Consider the following 27,470-nt stretch of genomic DNA (forward strand, 5'->3'; position numbering starts at 1 on the left):
GTATCCTGGGTATCTAGAGTTCTCCCTTTTGTAGAGATTAAGCTATGTATTTTCTGAGTCACTCCATATTGTACAAGATAATGACTTTTAGACTGTGCCCTCTCCAGGGTAATCCCATTTTAAAAAGCAGCGTTTCACCATATTTTGTGTATAAGTAAAGATGAAGAATGACTCTAATTATAACTAATGACCATAGATATGCTAACCTGTTCAGCACCATAGATTAGTAGATAACATACTCCAAGTAAAAAGGCATTACCTTCAAACTTAGCAGAGTTGATTTGGAATATATGAGGTCATGAGCTGCTAAAACTATATCAGAAAAATAGTTTCAAAAACTTTGTTGAGCATGCTAGAACAATAAAGGGTGTGGTGCTTTAACCTTTACTTTATAAGAACACCTGATGATAACAGTCATCTGACTACCTGGTGTACTGATCACTGGACTGACAGGAAGAGAGTTAATGAATGCCCCTGAGACTTCTTAATGTGGTCCCCACTGCTTTCTGCTTGACAGGGACCACATAAATCACCTTGCAACCCATCCATCCATCCATCCATCCATCCATCCATCCATCCATCCATCCATCCATGCATCTCTACCTCCAGTCCTGTTCTGTGGTTCTGAGGCTGAACTGTGGATCTGCTGAGCTATGTGGGTCTCCATTATCTCTCCAACTGTGCTCCTTAATAGCTAATGCTGTAACTCTCTGTATGGGTCAGCTCTATAACTGTCTAGTAAGACATCTTTGAATTCTGTGGCCTCTAAAATCAATTCGTTGTTATTCTAAAATTTCTCTCTTTTTGTCTATATCTGTGTCCCTGTGTGTGTCTGTCTCTCATCTAACTATCATATATTTATATGAAGTATAATATGTGTTTTGAGAGTCAATATTTACAATTAATATCAAAATAAAAGGAATTTATATCAAGGGAAATCAAGACTACATGGTAAAATAATTCAATATAACTTGTGAATGAGGTTTTTTTCAATAAATTTTAACCTTTTAGAAAGTCAAAAACATATCTATGTTCCTGTATAGTATGTTCATAGCACTTCCCATCCATTTTAGTAATTAGAGTTCATTTCTCGCCCATTCTTCACATTCTATTAAGGTTATGGAAAATTACAAGATTTTTCCCATGTAAGATATCACAAAAAATGGTGCTTGAAATCCTGGCAAATATCTACCCATCTCCAGAAAAGACACAAATATTCCCACATTGTGCCATATAATTCTACCTTCACATCTTTCTTATACCAAAAACTTCCCAATTATGAAACAGTAGAGTAGTTGATAAGTTTATATTTCACTTTATTCTTGAGTAAAATTAAACGTCTCTTTTTCTTACACTATCAGCACTGACTGTTATTGTTACAATGTGCAGAGCAGAAAAGAACCTAAGTTGGGGTTAAAAATTAGGAACAGTACCCTTAAGACATATTCTCAGGTCAGGGATTCAGATTCAATCCTGACTTCATTCTGCTTTTTACAGGAGCTTTAGTTTAAGAATAATTGTGTCAGTGAACTTGAGGTCTGTTTAATTAGACCATCTTGGTCAAGGTGTGCTTCTGTCTGTCCACCATTCACTTATTGTCTCAGATCCAGTCTTTCAGGGCAGGCCAATACAGTATTTATTACTGTCATCAACTGAGAGGATCAATCTGGCTTCTATGAGATAATTTTCACAAGTGTGCAACCTTGCCCTTTCTATTCAACATTGTGTTTTTTTTTCTTCCTTCTCCTCTTATTCCTCTTTTCTCTTCTTAACATCAAGAACATTGTGCTGCCTGAATATTCTTGGATGTGTGGATTTCCACCGAAGTATGGTTGAATTATCAAGGTATTCTATAGTCTTAGAGAAAACTTACATTTTCTCTACTAATAGCTAAGAATTGTTAATATTTTTGAATGTAAAAGTAGAACATTCTGCCCAACTTTCTTCTCCATGCTGATATTTGGTCTGACTTAAGCATGCACAGGTTTTATGCATGGTGTCTCAACCAATGTGATTTTGAATGTACAGCTGCTCCATTGTGTATAGAAAACAGTTTCCTTGTATTTGTCCATTGCCTCTGGCTTTTACACTCTTTCTTTGCTCTCTTCCACAATCCCTGAGCCTTTGGGTGAAGGGGAAGAATATATATGTATCAACTAGGACTGAGGGTTCTCTGGTTTCTTATTCTGTATACTTTGCCAAGCATCAGTCTCTGTATCATCATCAACTACAAATAGAAACTGCTCTGATGAGGGTTGAGAGATGTTGTAGTCTATGGATATAAAGTAGGTCATTAGGAGTTGGTCCAATACTGTGTTCATTTAGTAGAATAATTGTTCCCTGTTAAATAATAGTGTCTATGTTCTGTCTAGTCTCCTAGTACTTATATTCTGTCTAGCCTTAGATTCTTACCAGAAACCTAACTTTAGCTGCCTGAGTTTAGTCACAGATATACTTTCTGTCATTTATATTATGTTGGTATTCTCCTTTATTCCATAGTGGTCAGACAGAATGAAGGATATGACTTCAGTTTTCCTATATTTGTTGAGACTTCCTTTGCATGTTCAATTCTGTTTACATATTGTTGGATCTGGGGTTCAACCTGAAGGGAAGTCTGGAGGAAACACCCATTATAGCACTCTTCCATTTCTTTGTTTTTATGCCTCCAGGGATTGAACTCAGGGTCTTGTGCATGCTAGACAAGCACTATGCCACGGAGCCATATCCCTAGCTGGTTAACACTCTTATTTTTAAAGATGTTTGTATGAAAACTATGTCACTTCCATCTCAGCGGTATTCATGGCAGATTTGTTATTCATGCTGAAATTCTCAAGTCTCTCATGAGCTACTTTGCTTTCTCTTGTTGCTTCTGGAGATAGACAGAGCTTGTCCAGAATCTCAGATATCACTTCATGCCATACCTTAAAGTTCTTTCCAGTCATTAGCATGGCTATTATCATGCCCTAATGTGAAACTAGCACCTAAATCTTTTTTTACAGTAAAGTTTATTTAGCATATTGATCTAATTGTAGTATCATTAAGTTAAAAAAATACTGGCTTAAAGATCAAAAATGTGTTTTATATTTATTTATTTAATCTCTCTCTCTCTCTCTCTCTCTCTCTCTCTCTCTCTCTCTCTCTCTCACTTTCCAGTCCAATTGTTATCCCCTTCCTGGTCTACCCTCCCAAAGTTCCTCATCCCATTTCTCCTCCCTGCTGTCTCCAAAGGGATGTCCCCACCTCCCCAACTACACCCCCACTACACCAGGCCTCCATACTCCCTGGGGTTGGTCTTAAGTCTCTCAAGGGTTAGGTGCCTCTTTTCTCACTGAGGCCAAACCAGGAAGTCCTCTACTGTATATGTGTCAAGGGTCTTGGACCAGCTAGTGTATGCTGCCTGGTTGGTAGCTCAGTGTCTGAGAGATCTCTGGGATTCAGACTAGTTGAGAGTACTGGTTTTCCTATGGGGTTGCCCTGCTCCTCAGCTTCTTCCAGCTTTTCCCTAATTCAACCACAGGGGTCATCAACTTCAGTCCATTGGTTGGGTTAAAGTATCTGCATCTGATTCTTTCAGCTGCTTGTTGGGCCTCTCAGAGGACAGTCATGCTAGGTTACTGTCTATAAGCACACCATAGAATCAGTAATAGTGTTATCCCTTGAAATGGATCCCAATTTGACTGGTCACTGAACCTCCTTTCTCTCAGTCTCTTCTCCATTTTGTCCCTTCAGCTCTTTTAGAGAGGTACAGTTCTGGGTCAGAATTTTTGACTGTGGGATGGCAAACCCATCCCTCTACTTGATGCCTTGTCCTTCTACTGGAGGTACACGCTACAATTTCTCTCTCTTCACTGTTACACATTTCATCTAAGGTCTCTTTCTTTGAGTCCCGAGAGAGTCTCTCACCTAACAGGTTCCTGGTAAATTCTAGAGGGTATCCCCAACTCCCACCTCCCACCTTCCAAGATTGCCTGTTTGCATTTATTCTGATGACCCTCAGGGATTTAATCCTGTTCTCCCCAATACCTGACTATATTCCTCCTGTCCCCTCTCCCACCCAGGTCCCTTCTTTCTGCCCCATGTGATTGCTTCTCCCTCCCAAGTGGGATTGAAGCATCCTTACTTGGGCCCTTTAGCTTGCTAACCTTCTTGAGTTTTGTGGATTATAGCCTGGGCATTCTATTCTTTTTGACTAATGTTCACTTATTAGTGAATATATGGCAGCCATGTCCTTTTGGGTCTGAATTACAGCACTCAGGATGATATTTTCTAGTTTCATCCACTTGCCTGCAAAAATCATGATGTCCTCTTTCTTAATAACCAAATAGTATTCCATTGTGTAAATCAATCACATTTTCTGTATCTTTTCTTCTTTGTGGGACACCTAGGTTGTTTCCAGCTTCTGGCTATCATGAATAATGCTGCAATGAAAATATTGGATCACATGCCTCTATAGCATGCTGGGACATATTTTAGGTATATGCCCAAGAGTGACATAGCTAGGTCTTCAGGTAGATCTATTTCTAATTTTCTGAGGAACCTTGGTTGGACCAGTTTGCAATCCCACCAACAGTAGAGGACTGTTCCTCTTTCTCTACCTTCTCACCAACATGTGCTATCACCTGAGTTTTTGATCTTAGCTATCAAATCTCAGGAACATTTTGATTGCATTTCTCTGATGACTAAGGGCATCGAAAATTTTTTAAAGTGCTTCTCAGTCATTTGAGATTCCTGTTGTGAATTTTTGTTTAGTTCTACAGTGCATTTTTCCTTTTTCTTTTCTTGGATATTTTCTTTATTTACATTTCAAATATTATTGCCTTTCCAAGTTTCTCCTCCAGAAACCTACTATCTCCCCCTGCTTCTATGAGGGTGCTCTTCTACCCACCCACCCACTCTTTCTCACCTCCCTGCCCTGGCATTCTCCTACACTGGGGTATTGAGCTTTCACAGAACCAAGGGCCTTTCCTCCCATTGATGCCTGACAAGGCCATTCTCTGCTACATATGTGGCTAGAGCTATCGGTTGCTCCATGGTTGGTGGTTTAGTTCCTGGGAGCTCTGAGGTATTTGGATAATACTGTTGTTCTTTCTTTGAGGTTAACATCCACCTAAGTTCCTTCAATCTTTTCTCTCACTCCTCCATTGGGAACCCAGTTCTCAGTCCAATGATTGGCTACGAGAATTCACCTCTGTGTTTGTCAGGCTCTGGCAGAGCCCCTCAGGGGACAGCTATATCAGGCTCCTGTCAGCATGCACTTCTTGGCATCAGCAATATTGTCTGGGTTTGATGTCTGTACTTGGGATGAATCCCCAAGTGGGGCTGTTTCTGGATGGCCTTTCTTTCAGTCTCTGCTCCATCCCTAACCTCAAGCTGTATTACATAGCAATAGAGATAACAGTCTGCATGGTAGTTGTACAGAAACAGGCAAGTAGATCAATGGAATAGAATATAAGACCCAGAAATGAACCCACATATCTATGGTCACTTGATCTTTGACAAAGGGGCTAAAACCATCCAGTGGATTAAAGACAGCATTTTCAACAAATGGTGCTGGTTCAACTGGTGTTCAGCATGTAGAAGAATGCAAATAGATCCATTCTTAATCACTTTGTACAAAGCTCAAGTCTAAGTGGCTTAAAGACCTCCACATCAAACCAGATTCACTCAAACTAATAGAAGTGAAAGTGGAAAAGAGCCTTGAACACATGGGCACACAGGAAAATTTCTTGAACAGAACACTAATGGCTTATGCTCTGAGATCAAGAATCAACAAACAGGACCTCATAAAATTGCAAAACTTCTGTAAGGCAAAGGACACTGTCATCAGAACAAAATGGCAACCAACATATTAGGAAAAGATCTTTACCAATCCTACATGTGATAGAGGGCTAATATCCAATATATACAAAGAACTCAAGAAGTTAGACTCCAGAGAATCTAATAACCCTATTAAAATGGGGTTACAGAGCTAAACAAAGAATTTCTCAGCTGAGGAATAAAAATGGCCACAAAGCACCTAAAGAAATGTTCAACCTAATCATCAGGGAAATGCAATTTTTTGATTGTGTTATTTGGTTTTCTTGGAGGTTATACTGGGTGATTTGTTTTTCCATATGAAGTTGAGGATTGCTCTTTCCATGTAATTAAACTATTGTGTTGGAATTTTGATGGGGATTGCACTGAAACTGGAGATTGCATTTGGTATGATGACCATTTCTACTACACTAATCCTATCAATCCATGAGCATGGCTATATTTCCATTTTTTGAGGTCTTCCTTGATTTCTTTCTTCAGAGACTTGAAGTTCTTGTCATGCAGATCTTTCACTTGTTTGGTTAGAGTTGCTCTAAGATATTTTATATTATTTATGAGTATTGTGAAGGCTGCTGTTTCCTTGTTTTCTTTCTCAGCCCATTTGTCATCTGTATAAAGAAAGGCTTCTGATTTGCTTGAGGTAATTTTATATCCTGCCACTTTCCTGAAGTTGTTTATTAGAAAATCTCCAGTAGAAATTTTGTGGTTGCTTATGTATACTTTAATATCATCCTCAAATAGTGATATGTTGATTTCTTTGCCAATTTGTATCCCACTGATCTCCTTTTGCTGACTTATTGCTTTGGCTAGAACTTTGAGTACTATATTGAATAGATACAAAAGAGTGGACATTCTTGTCATGTCCCTAATTTTAGGGTGATTGCTTTAAGTACCTCTCTATTTAATTTGATATTGGCTGTTGGTTTGCTATATATTGCTTTTAGTATGTTTAGATATAGGTCTTTAATTCCTGATCTTTCCAATACTTTCAACATGAAAGGGTATTGTATTTTGTCAAGTGCTTTTCCAGAATCTAATGAGATGATCATGTGATTGTTTTGAGTGTTTATATAGTGAATTACATTATTTGATTACTGTTTATTGAACCAAACTTGCATCCTTGAGATGCAGCCTACTTGACTGTTATGAATTATTTTAATGTGTTTGATTCAGTGTGCCAAAATTTTATTGAGTATTTTTGCATCACTATTCATAAGTGAATTTGTCTGAAGTTCTCTTTTTTGTTGTGTTTTTGTGTCATTTAGGTATCAGAGTAATTGTGGCTTCATAGAATGAGTTAGGTAGTGTTCTTTCTGTTTTTATTGCATGAAATAGTTTGAGGCATATGAGTATTAGCTTTCCTTTGAAGGTCTGGTAGAATTCTTCAATAAAACCATCTGACCATGGGAATTCTTTTAGTTAGGAGGGTTTTAATGACTTCTATTTCCTTAGGGGATATGTGCCTATTTAGATAGTTTACCTGCTCTTGATTTAATTTTAGTACTTGGTGTCTGTCTAGAAAGTCATCCATTTCATCTAGATTTTCCAGTTTTGCTGAATATAGATTTTTGTTGTAGGATCTGATGATGTTTTGAATTTCTTCAGTGTCTGTTGTTATATCTCCCTTTTCAGTTCCGATTTTGTTGATTTGGATACTGTCTCTGAGCCTTTAGTTAGTTTGGTAAAGGGTTTATCTATCTTGTTGATTTTCTCAAAGAACCAGCTATGATTCTTTGTTAGTTCTTTTTGTTCTATTTGGTTGATTTCAGCCCTGAGTTTGACTATTCCTGCCTTCTACTCCTCTTGGATGTACTTGCTTCTCCTTGTTCTAGAGCTTTTAGATGTGATGTCAAGATGCTAATGTGTGCTCTCTCCAAGTTCTTTTTGGAGGCACTCAGAGCTATGAGTTTTCCTCTTAGCATCCTGTTGGATGTGTTTGCTTATTTTTGTATGTAGGGCTTTTAGGTGTGCTGCTAAGTTGCTAGTGTGCTCTAATTTGTTTATGAGGTCACTTAATGCTATGAATTTTCTTCTTAGCATTGCTTTCATTGTGTCCCATAAGTTTGGGTATGCTGTACCATCATTTTCACTGAATTCCAGGAAGTCTTTAATTTCTTTATTTCTTCCCTGACCGAGTTATCATTGCATAAAGAGTTGTTCAGTTTCCACGGGTATGTTTTTTTTCTGTTGTTTTTGTTGTTATTGCCTTAGTTCATGGTGATCTGATAGGATGCATGAGATTATTTCAATCTTCTTTTATCTGTTGAGGCTTGTTTTTATGACTGATTATTTGATCAACTTTGGAGAAGGTTCCATGAGATACTGAGAAGATTGTATATTCTTTTGTCTTAGGGTGAAATGTTCTGTGTATATCTGTTAAATCCATTTGGTTCATAACCTCTATTAGTTTCACTGTATCTGTGTTTAGGTTTTGTTTCAATGACCTGTCCATTTGTGAGAGTAGTGTGTTTTATCTTTTTACGAAATGAACCATTTAAGATCTGGTGATTCTATTTTATCCATTGTTAGGTTTGGAAGTTTGAGTAAAATTCTTTTTGTTGGATAGCCACTGACTTTGCTATGGAAAAAAACATATTGATGTCATAATCATAAGTTAAAAACCACACTAAAATATTCATATTTACATATATGCACCAACACACATCTCAAACTAAGCATACAAATTTCAGTACCCAATAAGTAAAAAATAAAATAAGAAATAAAAATGTGAAGCCAAACCAAACAATGAAAAACTGTAAAAGGAAGTGGTTGCAAATTTTCCACAGTTATTTTAAGGATTTTAGGAGTAGATTGATTTATATACCATGCTGTTTTAAAGTTAAAATGATACATGGAGTCAATTATCATCATCATGCACAGTCTGATTACATTAAATTAGGTTGTATCATGTAAAAACAGTTATTGAAATGCAATAAAGGCTCAGTAAAACAAAAGTGTCAATAAATGAAACTTCTGTTATATAGTCTCAGGTTGATATCATCCCCAGTTTACCATGTAATCATCAGAGAGAGACAGATGACAGGTAGATGATAGAGAGAGAATGCTTCATAAATTGAAAATTTATTTGCCCTCCTGATTTCATCCCATAATATACATAATTGGATATAGCAATATTTACTGTTAGTATAGAATTTAGTTCTGCTTGTAGATAAAATGGTGAAGACATTAGATCAGAGAAGGATAAACAAGAGTGGGGGATTGATAATAGGCTTCTTCAAAATAAATTTTGACCTGATAAAACATGTTAAATTTTCTTAACTCAATAACATCTCTTTCTATTTTAATACGGTTCCTAACTTTTTGTTTATTGTTTTTTTTGTAAATAAGCAACTTTATCATTTCTTGTCCTTAGATACTTTTAAGTTCAAATTATAGTAGGCTTCTCATTTATGATCTTTAATGCTATTGCTTAGGACTTCCAGTGTATGTAAGAAAACCCAGTTTAGGAATTTCAAGTGTTCCCCATTGAAGGAAATGTGAATCAAAGTCATCTTTAGTTATTTCCCCATTTTCCACATGCCATGAGTTAAATTAGTATAATTATGAAGAATGAAATCAGCTAGTGTATCAAATGGCAATTTTCTCAAGTATCAGCTCCTCGCTTGTATCTCATTTGAATTCCCCAATATCTACTGAAATTTATAGACATCTCTATGCTTGCTAGATCGTAGATGAACTTGATTAGATTTACGTGCTGCTTTGGGGAACAATTTCCTTATCTTGATTCCAACATGGAGTCAGTCCTCTTAACTACTAAGCCATCTCTCTAGCCTTGAATATTTTATATTCTTTAAAAAATGGCTTCAGCCTGACAAATACAGAGGCAGATGCCCACAGGCAACCATTGAACTGAGAATAGGGTCCCTGTCCCGCGCTATCGTCTCGCCAGCAAGAACACGCGTGGACACCAGGATCCTTCTGCAGCAAAGCGTTTATTACATCTTGAAGAGGAGAGACGGGGCCCAGAAAGGCGCTGCTTATAAAACCCTAGCACGGCGTGTCCATGCCTGATTGGTCGCTTACCCATGATCTCACTGGCACTCCCCGGGGTGGGCAAAGACTTGGCGCGAACACACTCTTGCACATGCGCACACAGCTAGTTTCCAGAAAGGAAGTCGGGCTGGCGCAGAGGAAGCCAGCGCCATCTTGTGATGGCGAATGTTATTGCGGCTTTCCACAGTTCCCCACTGGAGAAGTTAGAGAAAGGACTAAAGGAGTAGAAGGGGTTTGCAGCCCCATAAGAAGAACAACAATATCAACTAACCAGAACCCCCAGAGCTCTATACAGTGTGGACCTATGGCTCCAGCTGCATATGTAGCAGAGAATGACCTTATCAGCCATCAATAGGAGGAGAAGGCCTTTGGTCCTATGTAGGCTTGATGCCCCAGTATAGAGGAATGTCACGGTGGGAGGTGGGAGGGAGTGAGTGTGTAGGTGGGGAAGCACCTTCATAGAAACAGGGGGAGATAGTGGGTTTCTGGAGGGGAAACCAGGAAAGGAGATAACATCTGAAATATAAATAAATATCCAACTAAAAAGTAAATAAAAATGGCTTCAATTGCTGTGTCAGACAGGAGATAATCACCACCTACTCAAAGCCCACATGCATATATCCTTTCACATATGCATATGCATACACATACACACACATACACATACACACAAAGCACATGCACAAACACATAATGAGGATAAAAAATCTTAAAGCATATAAAAGACTTCAGAGTACAGATTTGCAGCAGATGGCACTGAGTAGTACATGTGTGAATGACCCTATAAACATAGTCCAGGGATGAGCACTCAGTGATTATCAGGATGCTCTTCCAAATCTGTTTCACATTTTTTATTTTCCATTTGAAGCCAAGAACAACTTCTATAGGTCCTGGAGGTGTACAAGTTAGTCTGCACTATTTTTAAACCATAGCAGTGATCTCCTAATTTATATCTTCCACCTTCCTTCTGAAAATCTAGCTAATCAGTATTAACCACAGCATGCCTTTAGGATCCTGACAGCACACCTTTCTATCCCCTCTTTGGGGTCCTGACCTGTGACACATGCTATTGTTTTTCCCATACTTATGACAGATCCCCATGAATCTGTGTATCACCGCTTTCTTCTTTATGATCCATCTGCTCTTTCCCTCACCAGTTCCTGGGTTTACACACTCACTTGTACAGGTGAAAGAGCAAACTAACAGAGGGAATTTTGTAGTTACATTTCTTCCATTTAGTCTGATCACAGCAACTTTGAGATACAAGGTATTGACGGAAACACATAAGAATATCTCCTGAGAACCTCTTTGTTTCTGTTTGAGAAATGTTTATTTGGTTCTGGCTTTGGAGGTATTCTGAAAGAGCCTTACCATGTCAACAGGCATAAGAGAATTGGCAGAGGCAGAGAAAACAAATTTGTTTCAAGCCTTCCACAGCATGTGGGGGGGGGGATGGGAAGTTTATCCAACATGGCAAGCAGACATGGATGGGACTTCAGGAGTGTTCAGACCTTGAGGATTGTGCTTTTTCCTTTATCCTCTGAATGGCTGTCTGTGTTCCATGAATTTTCCTGAGCTACATTCCCTGAGCTTATTAAAGAAAGTGGTTCCCTGGGCACTGGCAAAGTACTGACTGCCACTTCTTTATGCTACAGAATTTTCTTTGACAATTTCACTCATTTCACTGATATATTTTTGTTTTCTCTTCTCTCTTTAGGCCCTTTAGAAGTTCTGCAAAATTTCCATTGTCATGTTAGATTTTCATTTTGATTTTCTGAGCTGGTCATCTTCAGGTACTACCACAAGGTGCATCATAAGTAGAGGGGAAGCACAAGTGTGAGTATATGTGTGTCACTTGTAGCTGTGACAGGCATTGAGGAATATCTCTTGCTAAAATTCATTGGCTTGAGCCCATGTAATAACTGAAAGTGTATATAGATGGTCACTCTGCCTTTCTTTGCTTTTTCTCCTTCATTTTGAGTCAACTGTTTAACTGTTCATTGAGGTGCTCATTCCTCAAGGAGTATTTCAATGTCTCTCATTCTTTTTTAAGCCAGGCCAAGAACACAGAGATGAGACTCATTATCTTAAGACTGTAGTCCCCTTGCATTCTAAGAATAGCAAACACTTACAGGACATACCATCCCCAATGAGGACATTATCTATAATGGCAATCTGCACATTGTAGCAGGAATAATCATCTTGCAATGGTTACTCTTAATCTTCAATTTGACATTGTGTAGAATCACCTAGAAAGAGAGTCTCAATAAGTAATTATGTTGCTTATAGGCATATCTATTGGGATTATTTTATCTTGTTAATTGAGGTGAAAAGATTTACTCATTGTGCATGACATCATTACCTGGGTAGGGAGTCCTGGATTGTGTAAGAGTGGACAGAGTGATCTGAGTACCAGTATGCATGTATTAGTTCATCCTCTCTTTGCTTTTGGCTGTGGATATGACTAGCTGCTTTAAATATCTGCTGCCTTGATTTACCTAAAAGATAAACTATAACCTGAATTTATGAGCCAAATAAATATTTCCTCCCCTAAGTTTCATCTATCATAGTATTTTTAAAGTTTAATTTGTTGATAATTTCACATATGAGTAGTGTGTTTACAGCACTTTTGTTCCTTTCTTCCCAACCCATTTCCTCCAACATCCCCAAGCAATGTTTTGAGTTCATATTTTCTTTTAAAATTACAATTATGCTACACACAAACATACACACACACACATACACACACACACACATACACACACACTGTTTCCATGTGAGAAAACTGACTCTCTCATTCTTAGCAGACATTGGTTGTCTGAAACTCTTCATCTAGATGTAGGAGCTTGTGAAATTTCCCCAAGTCATACTTCATGCTAGAAGCTCAACTGGTGTTCGTATTAGGTAGGTTTTGTTTTGGTAACAATATTATTGACTTTTTGTTGGTACAATTTCCCTGTCATGTATACTAGGCACTACCAAGCAGTGGGTACCCAGTTCTATGGCTTTTACAGTCTTTCCAGTCTCTCTTTCATTGTTTAAGTCTTAGGTATAGCAGTTGTGTTATAAATGTACCAAATTAGGGCTGGCAAACAAAGCCTCCATTTTACCCATTTTAAAATTTCTGTAATAGTTTCTATCTGCTATAAAAGAGACTTCTTTGATAAGAGATGTGAGCTACACTAATCTGTGTGTATAAAGATAAATATTGGGAATATAGTTTTAAGTTATATTGGTTTAAGGAAATGGGAGTAATATGTTTTCCTCTAGGGTTATTGGTATAATTGTACAATTTTGTTGTTATATCTATTTCAATGACTTATATGTATATGCTTTCCATGTTTTCAACCTTCCCTGCATCTCCAGGGTGAAGCTAACTTGATCATCATGAATAGTATTTTTGATATATGCCTATATCAGGTCTGCAAGAATTTTATTGAAAAAAATTGTATCTATGTTCAGTGAGGGTACTGACCTATAGGTTTATCTCTGTCTCTCTGTCTCTTTTTCTTTCTGTGTGTGTGTTTAGAGTTAAAGAGATATCGACTTAAAAGAAGGAATTTTGAAGTGCTCCTGCTTCTTTCTTCCTTCCTCCCTCCGTCCCTCCCTCCCTTCTTTCTTTCCTTCTTTCTTTCCTTCTTTCTTTCTTTCTTTCTTTCTTCCTTCCTTCCTTCCTTCCTTCCTTCCTTTCTTCCTTTCTTCTTTTCTTAAATATAATTTAAGAAACATTGGCTGTAGCTCTTTGAATGACTGAAAGAATTACTTGTAAATTCATTTAGGCCTGGACTTTTTTAAAACGAGATTCAGGGTCAGCTATTTCATTTGGCTCTGACAATTACTGGGGGTTAACCCTTAATCTACTTTTCTTTCTTTTTCTTGGAGCTGGGGACCGAACCCAGGGCCTTGTGCTTGCTAGGCAAGCGCTCTACCGCTGAGCTAAATCCCCAACCCCTTTAGGCCTGGACTTTTTATTAGTCAGGAGACTTTATTATTACTTCAACATCTCAATTTGCTAACAATCTGTAAGTTGTTGATTTCTTCTTGGTTCAATTTTAGTGGTTTTGTTAATCTTTATGCATTTCTTTTAGATTTTAAAACCTAACAGAGAATATGTCTTTAAAGTATTTATTTCCTTATGATTTTCTAAATTTCTTCATTTTCTGTTGTAATATTTCTCTGTTCATCTTTGATTCCATTTATTTGAATTTATTTGTTAATTGGTCCAATGGTTTATAAAACTTCTTAGACATGTTGATTCTTTGAATTATTTTTTCTGTTTCTTCTCCATTAATTTTTACTCTGATGTTTATTATTTTCTCTCACCTACTGTATTTGTGTTTGATTTGTTCTTGGTTTTTCAAACTCTTGAGCAGCAATTGTTAAATCATTTATTTGTGCTCTTGTGATTTTTAATATAGACATTTAGAACTCTAAATTACCCTCTTAAGGTTGCTTTTAATGTATCCCAAATGCCTTTTTTTGTTGTTGTTGTGCTTACAATTTCATTTCTTTTTTCCATTTGTAATCTAGCAATGTGTTGTTTTAATATTCATGTGTTTGTGGAATTGCTAGAGATTCTTTTCCTGTTAATTTTATGCTTTATTGCTTTCTAGTCAGATAGGATACATATAGTTATTTTAATTTTTCTCCATTTGTTGAAATTATTTTTGTTTCCCTGGTGTGATATAGTTTTGAGAGACTTTCATGTACTGCTGAGTATAATGTCTAGCTTTTGATACTTTGGTGAAATATTCTCTAGACATCTGTTAGATGCAGGTGATGTATAATGTCATTTAATTCTAATGTTTCTCCCTTTATTTGTTTTTCAGACAACTTATCAATTGCGGAAAGTTGGGGGTTGAAATCATCTACTACCTCTGAGTTAAGAGTTAATCTGTGCCTAGTTTAATAGTTGCTATATATTAAATTGGGGAGTCGGAGTTTGATATGTTTTATTTGGGATTATAATTTCCTCTTGGTTAATTTTTACTTTTTGTCAGAAGGAAGTGTTTTTATCTTCTTTGATTAGTCTTTGTTGGAAATGTATTTTGCCAGATATTAGGATGGTCAACCATGCTGGTTTCCTGATCCTATTTGCCTGGAATACTTCCCCCCCCCATCATTTCACTGTAAAGTGATGCCAATCCTTAAACATGAGATTTTTTAAAATAGTGCCAAGATGAATTTTGTTTCTTAATCTATTCAATTAATCAATGTCTTCTTATTGGAGAGTTGAGGCCATTCGATATTTCAAATTATTACTGAAAGGTGTATGTTAATTGCTATCCTTTATTTTTTACTTGCAGTTTCAGTCCTGTTTTGTTTTTGTCTGAATAATTATGGCTTCATTTGCTTTTACTTCTGAAGCCTCCTGGATGTTTTTATTTCTCCTCTCATTCTGAAGCATTGCTTCCTATATTTGTTAAAGGTCTTGCTTCTTGGATGGGAATTCTTTTAGCTTATTTATGTCTTGGAGCATTTTTCTTTCTTCTTAGCTATGAAAGAGAGTTTCATTATTTAAAGTAGCCCTGGCTGGTACCTGTGGTCATTTGGAACTAAAAGAACATTGTCTCAGTTTTTAGACTTAAAAATTTTTATAGAGATATGATCCATCTTGTTTCCATCCACGCAACCCCACCCCACCCCCAGAGCTAATCTTTTGACACAGCTATCTGCATCCCAAACCCACCTGGAGAAAGCTTGTATCTTGGGAGTGCTAACACAATTAAGATCACAGGTGAAACCACCACTACTGCCCCAATCTCTGGCCCAAGTGTAACCTGCTCAGAGCCCAGAAGAACTAGGAACTGTGAAGCAGTCTGGGACATGCAGCTAGGGACAGGGAGCTGGGGACATGATCCATTCTGTTTCCATCTGACCCCCAGAGTTGTACTGTGCCATAGTACATCCCACCCAGAGAGATCTTGTCTTCCAGGAGTGCTGACACACATAAGACCACAGGCTAAAAGGCTCAAAGGAGAGACAGGTCCCAGTCAGAGACAGCAAGAATAGCTAACGTCAGAGCTAATCAGTTGGCAAGAAGCAAGTACAAAAATCTTAGCAACACAAACCAAGGCTACATAACATCATCAGAACACAGTTATCCCAACAGAGCAAGCCCTAGATATCCCAATATACCTGAAAAGAAAGATTATGATTTAAAAATCACATCTCATGATGATAATAGAGATCTTTAAGCAGGACATAAATAACTCCCTTAAAGAAATGCAGGAGAACACAGGGAAACAAGTAGAAGCACTTAAAGAGGAAACACATAAGTCCCTTAGAGAATTGTAGGAAAACATAACTGAACAGGTGAAAGAATTAAACAAAACCATCCAGGATATGAAAATGGAAATAGAAACAATAAAGAGATTGCAGAGAGACAACCCTGGAGATAGAAAACCTAGGAAAGAGATCAGGAGTCATAGATGCACACACCACCAACAGACTACAAGACATAAAGGAGAGAATCTCAGGTATAGAAGATACCATAGAAAGTATTGACACAATAGTCAAAGAAAATGCAAAATGCAATAAGCTCCTAACCCAAAACATCCAGGAAATTCAGGACATGATGAAAAGACCAAACCAAAGGATAATAGACAGAAGAGAGGAATGATTCCCAACTCACAAGGCTAGTAAACATCTTCAACAAAATTATAGAAGAAAGCATCCCTAACCCAAAGAAAGAGCTGCCCATAAACATACAAAAAACCTAGAGAATGCCAAATATATTGGCACAAAAAAAGAAATTCTTCCAATCACACAATAATCAAAACACCAAATGCACAAACAAAAAAGAATATTAAGAGCTGTAAGGAAAAAAGGTCAAGTAACAGATAAAGGCAGACCTATCAGAATTACTCAGATTTCTCAACAGAGACTTTAAAAGCTGAAGATCTTAGGCTGATGTCACACAGACCTCAAGAGAACAAAAATGCCAGTCCAAGCTATTATAACCAGCAGAACTTTCAATTACCATAGATGGAAAAAACATGATATTGCTTGACAAAACCAAGTTTACACAATATCTTTCCACAAACCCAGCTGTACAAAGGACAATAGATGGAATACTCCACCACATGGAGGGAAACTACATCCAAGAAAAAGCAATAGATTAATCTCAGAACGAATGCTAAAGAAGAGATCCAAACAAACATAATTCCACCTCTAATAACAATGAAAAAATAACAACAAAAAACAGGATGCAACAGTCATTGGTCTTTAATACCTCTTAATACCAATGGACTCAGCTCCCCAATAAAAAGATATAGCCAAAAAGACTGGATACATAAATAGGATCCAGCATTTTCCTGCATACAGGAAACACATCTCTGTGACAAAGACAGACACTTCCTCAGAGTAAAAGGTGAGAAAAAAATATTCCAAGCAAACAATCTCAAGCAACAAGCTGGAGTAGCCATTGTAATATCAAATAAAATTGACTTATAACAAAAAATATGAAAAAGCATGAGAAAGGAACCTTCATACTCATCTAAGGAAAAGTCCACCAAGATGAACTCTCATTTCTGAATACCTATGCCTCAAATGCAAGGGTACCCATATTTGTAAATATTACAAAAGCTCAAAGTATACATTGAACCTCACACAACAAAGTGGGAGATTTCAATACCCACTCTTATACAGGGACAGATCATGGAAACAGAAACTAAACAGATATACAGTGAAATTAATAAAAGTAATGAGCCAAATGGATTTAACAGCAGAAACTATAGCTATACTATAATAGATATGTAATAGATATCTATAGAACATTTCATTCTAAAACAAAAGAATATACCTCAGCACCTAATGGTACCTTCTATAAAATTGACAAAATAATGAAACACAAAACAAGCCTCAACCACTACAAGATTGAGATAATCCCTTGCATCCTATCAGATCACCATGGACTACGGCTGGTCTTCAATAACAAAAACAACAGAAAGCCCACATACACATAGAAGCTGAACAACTCTCTACTCAATGATAACTTGGTCAGGGAAGAAATAAAGAAAGAAAATAAAGACTTTTTAGAATTTAATGAAAATGAGGGAAAAACATACCCAAACTTATGGGACACAATCAAAGCAGTCCTAAGAGGAAAGTTCATAGCTGTGAGTGCCTCCATAAAGAAATTGGAGAGAGCATAGACTAGCCGTTTAATTCAACATCTGAAAGCTCTAGAACAAAATGAAGCAAATACACCCAAGAAGAGTACATGTCAGGGAATAATCAAACTCAAGGCTCAAATCAACCAAGTAGAAACAAAGAGAAAAATATAAAGAATGCAGAAAAGCGGGGCCCGAATCTCGCTGATCCTGGCCCACAGCACCCTGCTCCCAAACCTTGTGGGAGAGAGAACTCACTGCCCAGACAGATGGGCACTCCTAAGACTGCAGGGCAGGAGAGACCTCTAGTACTGCCCACCACTGCCCACATCCCTGGCCCAATAGGAAACCTTATAGGGCCTCTGGGAACAGGAAGATAGGAGCACTCATCACTGCAGTCCAAACACCGCTCAGATCTGAAGGGACCCAGTCAAACAGCTCCCTGCACCCAAATCATCTGGGTGGGAGAGCAAGACCTTCAGAGGGGCAGACAGGCATGGGCAGTGGAAACTTTAAAGATTTATTCTTTTAGAAATTTGGAAACAAAGAGTGCATCATCATTTACCACAGTCCCCACTCTGTCTAATGAACAACTAAAACTTGTGCCCCTTTCTGATTTGAATTTGAACTCTTCCTCCATCCCCCCTTTTCTGCATAGCCTGTGGCATCTTCCATCCAAGTCTGGTTTCCATATATAAGCATAAGGTATTGGTTCTTATATATCTCACTGACTTTTCATAATGTGCTCTTCATCCATGTTATGACAGAACATTTTGTGTTTAAAGTTTAATATCACTCATTGTATAGATGCACTACAGTTTATTCATAAATCTGTCTGGATGCTGGACGACAAGATTGCATTCATGCTATAGCTATTGGGCTTAGTGCCACAGTGAGTATGGGAGTACAGATATTGTTAATGTACTGCACTGCTGGATCAATTGATGCTATTGTTTTTAGTATTATGAAAGCTTCCAAACTTTTCTGTAATGAGTATGTTAATTCAAGTTGCCACTTACAATGAAAAGAGTTCTGTTTTTTTAGCCACATTCCAATCAAGACTTGTTTTTCCCCCTTTTATCTTTTAAAATGTGTTTTATTGAATATATGTAGACTTTTCTTGTCATAATTCCCCTAAGAATACATACAAGAAGGTTTAAGTTACTATAGGCTAATTAAAGTACATAAGAAATTATGTATAAATATATAAACATTTTATATAAGAGATTTGAGAATCAGTGGATTTTGACACTTTTTTTGTCTTTTCTAAAATAATAAAATAAACCAAACGAATTTTAATAAAAACAAGATCTTAAGCAAACTGTGCTGGGGGACTGCCCTGGCCTTCAGCAGAATGGTACTGGGTAGGACACAGCATCAGAAAAAGGTTAAAGATTGATGAACACTGGCCATATGATCTTATTTATACTTTAATAAGCTCTTGTTTCTTACTCTGTAACTCTCTTATTATTTGTGCTTTAATAAGTGCTAGTCTCTTTCCTCTCTGGCTTAAGGGTCAATTGTTCACAAGACCAGAGGTTTGAGACTCATTAACTCTTTCTGAACCAGAGAGAAAAGAAAGGGAAAAGTTAAAATCTTTTACACAGGTAGTATGCAGAACCACACACATACTCATACCCATACACACTCTGGCTGGGCCTGACCAGTTGTCTCATCAACTCCACAAGCATTCATGCATACTTACATACGTATACGTATACCTACACATGTATGTATTGAGAAGCAAACATGTACATATATACAATACATATTGACAAGCACACATATACATATATACATTCGGTGGATGGGCTGAGTCCCAAATGCCACACTTTATTCCTTCTCTCTAGCCTTCTTATACCTTCTTAGAGAAATGTTCTTTAGAAAATTATCTCATAGACAAAATGTTGCATAAAAGGATAATTGCAGAGGAATGTTGATATTAAGTTCAAGGCAGTGTTTATAAACATTCATTGTAAATTCAAAGCAATAGTTTCACATAGCTTTGCTTTATCATAGTGCATGCCTGTGGCTGCATCGTTGGAACTGAATCTAGGATGAATGTTTTTCCTTGGTCACTAATTTGTCCCAATCCTCTTTCTCCTTTTAGAGTAACTGTGAAAACTCATTGTATTCCTTATTATGTAGTCTTTATTTACTGTTTTATGATTATAACTTTATTATATCTTTCTGGAAAAACAACTAAAACCATCTATTACAACTTTCTTCCAAAAGTTATTTGAATCAAGCCAGGAATTCTATAAAAATCATCTATTGATATAAACAGCATTAATTCATGAAAGTTCATTTTTATGTTGATCCTCAGAAAATCTGCCCAATAGGATAGGCTAATATCCAGGAATCATTAAACTATGTAATAGTGATCAGAAAAGGCATATTAGCTGCAAGAAGCAATCCTGAGAGGAAGTCTTTTGTGACCTTGCCTCTCAGAGCTCACAAGTCTTAGGCCATTCAAAAATAGTGACTCACCTCTAGGAAAGTTATCTGCCAGCCATAACTTCTCTTAGATGTCTTCTGACAAAACTGGGTTTTAGAGACCAGTTTAGAGTGAGATAATATATTATGGGAAACTCGATGAAGAGAAAGAATCATAAAGTTATTGTTCCATCTATATTTATAAATAGCTATATTAAGACTTGTTAATCATATCACCTTCTAGACAAATTTGTTGGATATCTATATGTACACGCACATACTCACATATGAGCACATACACAGAAACATACACCATCTGCCTGTATAACAGAGTATCACTATATGTTTCAGAGATTGGTTCTTGTCTATTGGATATCAAGATGGGACAGTTACTAGTTGGCTACTGCCTCAGTATGACATAATTTTTCCTCTACTTCTTATAGGTAGGACACATTTTGGGTCAAAGATTTTGTGGGTAGGTTGGTGTTCTTATCATGCCATGGGACTCCAGTCTGACTACAGGAGGTGGCCAATTCAGGTTCCATATCTCCCACCAGTAGGAGCTTCAGCTAGAGTCATCCTCAGAGACCACTTGGAGCCTCCCTCATCCCAGTCTCTTGTACTTCCTAGAAATGTCCCCTTCCACCCCAGCCAATTTCCTCTTACTTTCTGAGTCCTCTCTTCCCTACTATCCTAAATCTATCTGATTTCTGCCCCATTCCTTCCATTCCCTATTCCCAATTACCAGTTTCTTTCCTTAATCTACTCCTGATGAGTAGTAGATTGTTTCCCCTTCTGAGTGAGATTTAATTATCAGCCCTTGGGCCTTCCTTGTTATTTAACTTCTCTGGGTCTGTGGGATGTAGCCCAGGTATCCTGTATTTTGTGGCTCATATCCACATACAAATGAATGCATACAATTCATGTCCTTTGGTCTCATTCAGAATGATATTTTCTAGTTTCACCCATTTGCCAAAAAATTTCGTAATGTCCTTATTTTTAATAGCTGAGTAGTATTCTACTGCATAAATGAACCATATTTTTCTCAGTCCATTACTTGAGGGGGATCTGATTTGTTTTCAGTTTCTGGCTACTATGAATAAAGCTGGTATAAATATAATTGAGCAAGTGTTTTGTGACATGGTGGAGCATAACTTGAATATATGCCCATGAGTGGTATAGCTGGTATAGTGTGGTAAAACTATTTTCAATGTTGTGAGAAACTGCCAAATTGATTTACAGAGTGATTGTGCAAGTTTGTAATCCCACCAGCAATGGATGAATGTTCCTCTTGCTCCACATCCTAGTCAGCATGTGCTATTCCTTGAGTTTTTATTTTAGCCATTCTGATGAGTGAAAGTTGGAATCTGAGTCATTTTGATTTGCATTTTCCTGAAGACTAAAGTCACTGAACATTTCTTTAAGAGCTTCTCAACCATTAGAGATCCCTCTGTTGAGAGAATTCTGTTTAGCTCTGTACTCTATTTTTTAATTGGGTTATTTGGTGTCTAACTTCTTAAATTCTTTATATATTTTGGATATTAGTTCTCTGTCAGATGTACAGTTGGTGAAGATCTTTTTCCCAATCTTTAGGCTATTGCTTTGTCCTGTTGATGGCGTCTTTTGCTTTACAGAAGCCTTTCAGTTTCATGAGGTCCCATTTATCAATTGTTACTCTTAGAGCCTGAGCCACTGGTGTTCTGTTCAGGCAGTTGCCGCCTGTACCAATGATTTCAAGGATATTCCCCACTTTCTGTTTTATTAGATTTAGTTTATCCAGTTTTATGTTGATGTCCTTGACTTGGACTTGAATTTTATGTCGGGTGATAAATATGGATCTATTTGCATTCTTCTACATGAAGACATCCAGCTATATCTGGACCATGTGCTGAAGATGCTTTCTTTTTTACATTGTATGGTTTGGGCTTCTTTGTCAAAAATCCGGTGTCCTTGAGTGTGTGGGTTGATTCTACAGTTTTCCATTCCATTCCATTGTTCAACCTGCTTAATTCTATTCCATTGCCATGCAGTTTTTTTTATTACTATTGCTCTGCAGTAGAGTTAGAAATCAGAGAAGATGATACCTCTAGAAGTTCTTTAATTGTACAGGATTATTTAAGCTATCTTGGAATTCTTTCTTTTTCCTATACGAAGTTGAGAATGTTCTTCAATTTCTCTCTTCAGAGACTTGAAGTTGTCATACAGATTTTTCACTTACTCAGTAAGAGTTATTCTAAGATATTGCACATTATTTGTGGCTATTGACAAGGATGTTTCACTGATTTCTTGCTCAGTCCATTTATCATTTGTAAAAGGGAGGGATACTGATCTTTTTTGAGTTAATTTTGTATCAAAACCTCTTTGATAAAGATGTTTATCAGCTGTAAAAATTCTCTGGTAGAATTTTTGGGGTCACTTATATATACTATCATACCATCTCTGAATAGCAATACTTTGACTATCCTTTTCCAATTTGTATCTCCTTGATATTATTGCTCTACTAGAACTTCAAGTACTATATTGAATAGATAGGGAGAGAGTAGACAGCTTTGTTTTGTCCCTGATTTTAGTTGGATTGTGTTAAGTTTGTTTCTATTTAATTTGATGTCAACTATTGACTTGCTGTGTATTGTCCCTATTGTGTTTACACATGTACCTTTTTTCACTGACCATTCTAAGACTTTAACATAAAAGGGTGTTGAATGTTGTCAAAGGATTTTCAGCATCTAATGTGATAATCATGGTTTTTTTCTTTCAGTATGTTTATATGGTGAATTATGTTGATGGATTTTCCTATATTGAACAACTCCTGTATCCCTGGGAAAAAGCCTCTTTGATCATGTTGGATGATGTTTTTGATGTGTTCTTGAATTCTGTTTGCAAATATTTTTCCATAAATATTCATAAGGGAAATGGGTCAGAAATTCTCTTTCTTTGTTGGGTTACAGTGTGGGTTAGGTATCTAGGTGACTGCCCCTAATAGAATGAGTTTGGGATATTCTTTTTGTTTCTATTTTTGTGAAATAAATTGAGGAAATTTGGTTTTAGCTTTTCTTTGAAAGTTTGGTAGAATTCTGCTCTAGAATCATCTGGCCCTAGTCTCTGTTTGGTTTGGAGACTTCTAATGACTACTTGTAATTTCACTACTGTATGTAGAAATGTTTAGACTGTTTAACTGGTCTTGACTTAATTTTAGTCAATCCAATTTTAGTGGAATCCATGTGGCAAATCATCTATTTCATTCATATATATATATATACGTATAATATATATATATACATATAATACATACATAAACATATATATATATACATATATTAGACTGCAGGCTTTGGATGTAAGACATAATGATTCCTATGATTCCATCAGTGTCTGTTGTTATGTCCCCATTTCATTTCTGATTTTGTTAATTTGGATATTATTTGCATGCCTTTTAGTTAATTTGGCTAAGGGTTTGTCTTTCCTGTTTATTTTCTCATAAACCAGCTCTTGGTTTTATTGATTCTTTGTATTGCTCTCTTTCTTTGTAATTTTTTTTATTTCAGCCATTAGTTTATTTTCTGCCATTTACTCTTCTTGGAGGTGTTTGGTTCTTTTCATTCTATAGTTTTCAGGTGTACTGTTAAGTTGCCAATATGAGATGTCTCTAATTTCTTTATGAAGGCTCTTAGTGCAAAAAACTTTCCTCTTAGCACTGCTTTCATTGTATCCAATTACTGGGTATATTTTTGTCTTCATTTTCATTAAATTCTAGAATGTTCTTAATTTCTTTCCTTATTTCTTCTTTGACCTAGTGGATTGAGTAGAGTGTTGTTTCATTTCCATGAATTGGTAGGCTTTCTGTTGTTTTTCTTGTTGTAGTCCAGCTTTAATCCATGACAGTATGATAAGATGCAAGGAATTATATTAATCTCGTTTCTTTTGAGGCTTGCTTTATGACCAAGTATATTGTCAATTTTGGGGAAAGTTCCATGAGATACTGAGAAGAAGGTATATTCTGTTGTGTTTGGGTGAAATCTTCCATAGATATCTTTTAGGTCCATTTGATTCATAGCTTCTGTTAGTTTTGTTATTTCTCCATTTAATTTCTGTCTTGATATCCATTGGTGAGAGTGTTATTTTCTCCCAGTATTAATGTGTGGTATTCAAATCATGATTTAAGCTTTGGTAATGTTTCTTTTATGAATGTTGGTATCCTTGCATTGGGGCATAGCTCTTCAGAATTGAGACCTCTTGGTGGACTTTTCCTTCAGGACATATGAAGTGTCCTTTTTATTTAATCTATTTTTTTGATTGAACATCTTTTTTTCTAGATATTAGAGTGGTTACTCCAGCTTGTTTCTTGGGTCTGTTTGCCTAGAATATCATTTTTAGGCCTTAGGTACTTGCTATCTTTGTTTCTGATGTGTGTTTCTTGTATACAACAGAATGATGGATCCTGTTTAAATATTCACTTTGTTAGCCTATGCCTTTTTACTGGGGAGTTGAGTCCATTGAGTTCAATGATGCTGAGAGACATTAATGACCAGTGACTTTTGATTCCTGTTATGTTTATGTTGGTGGTGGTGTGTGTGTGTGTGTGTGTGTGTGTGTGTGTGTGTGTGTGTGTGTGTGTGTGTGAGAGAGAGAGAGAGAGAGAGAGAAGAGAAAGAGAGAGATTTTCTTTTTCTTTAGGGTGTTACTGGTGTGAAATCACCTTTTATGGTGTGTGTGTGTGTGTGTGTGTGTGTGTGTGTGTGTGTGTGTGTAGTTAGTTTCACTGAGTTGGATTTTTCCTTTTAGTATCATCTATAGGGATAGAATAGTGGAAAATATTTTTAAAAATTGATCTTGTACAATATTTTGTTTTATCCATCTATGTGATTGAATATTTTGCTGGGTATATTAGTATGGACTGACAACCATGGTCTCTTAGGGTATGCTAGACATCTGCCCCAGGCCTTCTTGTTTTTAGAGCTTCTGTTGAGAAATCAGGTGTAGTTCTGTTAGGTCTGCCTTTATTTGTTCTTTGGCCTTCTCCTCTTGCAGCTATTAATATTCTTTCTGTGTTTTGTACATTTAGTATTTTGACTATTATGTATTGGGAGTATTTTCTTTCTGGGCTAATCTATTTGGTCTTGTGTATGCCTCTTGTACATTTATAAGCATCTCTTTATTTAGGTTAGGGAAATTTTCTATGATTTTTTGAAGATATTTCTGGGCCTTTAAGCTGGATATCTTGTCTTTCTTCTATTCCTATTATTTTTAGCTATGTTTTTTCATAGTGTTCCAAATTTCTTGCATGTTTTGTGTCATTATCATTTTAGATTTTACATTTTCTTTGATAGATGTATCAATTTATTCTATTGTATTCTTCTATGCCTGAGATCCGTTCTTTCATCTTTTGTATTCTGTTGATGATGCTTGTCTCTATAGTTTTTTTTCTATTCCCTAGATCTTCTATATCCACGGTTGCCTCGGTTTGTGTTTTCCTTATTGTTTCTAGTCCCCTTTTCTCTTCTTGGACAGTTTCATTAATTTCCTTCATCTGTTTTATTGTATTTTCCTGTATTTCTGTAACGAATTTATTCATATCCTTTTAAAAGACATCTATTATCTTTATAAGATTGAATTCCAGGTCATCTTCTTGTCCTTTAGCTGTGTTAGATACTCAGGGCTTGCTGAAGGAAGATAGCTGGACTCTGGTGGTGCTATATGGCCTCAGTTCTTATTCATTGTGCTTTTATGATGTTCTTTCACCAACTGTTTGTCCCTGGTGTTTGTAGAATAATCCTGATGTCAGCAGGACTCCCCAGGAAGGCAGAGAGTCTTGGGTTATATAGTGGGGATTAGGGGGTAGCATACAATTCACCTCTGCTGGCTTTGCCTCAGGCTAACCCAAAGGGATTATTTGGAGGGATCCTAACTGGTTGTTCTTGGACCTCCCTAACAGGCTTTCATAGGGAAGCCAGATGCTCTTGAGGTCACAAAAGTCTCCTTGGGAAGGCAAGGTGAGCCCAGAGACAGACAATGGAGGTCAAGAGACCACATACAACTCACCCCTGCTGGCTGTACCTCTGAATTTTGACATTTGATTGGTGGGTCTGGATCATTCTGGCAAGGAAGATGATGGCTAGCTCATTGTAATTTTTGTTTGTATTTACCCAAGTTAATAATGGTAAGCAATTTTTACATACCCAATGGATATTATGTGCCTTCTTTTGAGAAGTGTCTATTTAGATTATTTATCGTTCCTCCCTATTCTTAGTGGTGCTATTATGCAAGGCAAGCACTGTGTCTCTGAGCTATATCACCTGACCTTATTCACTTGTACTTTTTAAAATAGTGGAAAGATGTGCATGTGCTTGTGTGTGTGTGTGTGTGTGTGTGTGTGTGTGTGTGTGTGACCTACATATGCAATATATGTGTATGTGTACATGTATGTGCAGTAGAGGAATAGCTGAGTGAGAATAATAAATGAGAATCCTTTCCAAAGATAGGGTTGAGGAGGCAGTTACTGATTTCCTCAAGGGATCAGGTAACTCTGTCATGTGAACTAGATATTTTTAATAGTAGAAGTTAACGAACTTTTAAAACATTTTGCCTAGGAAGGGACATCAGAAATGTATGTTATAATCTCTCTTGGGTGACTCACTCTGACACAGCAGGCCTATTATAGATTTCTATTCATTTGCATGTGATCAACAAACATTGGGAATTTTTGACAAAATATAGTGAAAGTATAATACATTATCAAGGAGTCTTTCCCTTGGATTTTGAATCATTTTGGTTAAAAAAAAGTGCCACTATGTGAACCCAACATGTCAGGGTACACAGGGGTATTTGGCATGTTCAATGAGCTAGCATGCACTGAAAATCTAAAATGAGTCAGAAACCTGTCAAATACATTAGTCCATTTATACCAGGTGATCAACTGAGAAACCTCTCTCATAAAAGGGAGGACAGGGTCAGATCCTAGTGCATCAGATCCAGTTGTTATCCAGCTCTCTTGATGGTTTGTGTGTAAGTGGCTGCTTCAGAAAGTACTTATAGGTGCTTTTGACCTAGATTTGTTGGTTTCTGTTGATTATATAATAGCTTGTAAATGAACAC

The sequence above is a fragment of the Rattus rattus genome, chromosome 1 (genome assembly GCF_011064425.1).
Source record: "Rattus rattus isolate New Zealand chromosome 1, Rrattus_CSIRO_v1, whole genome shotgun sequence".
NCBI lineage: Eukaryota > Metazoa > Chordata > Mammalia > Rodentia > Muridae > Rattus > Rattus rattus.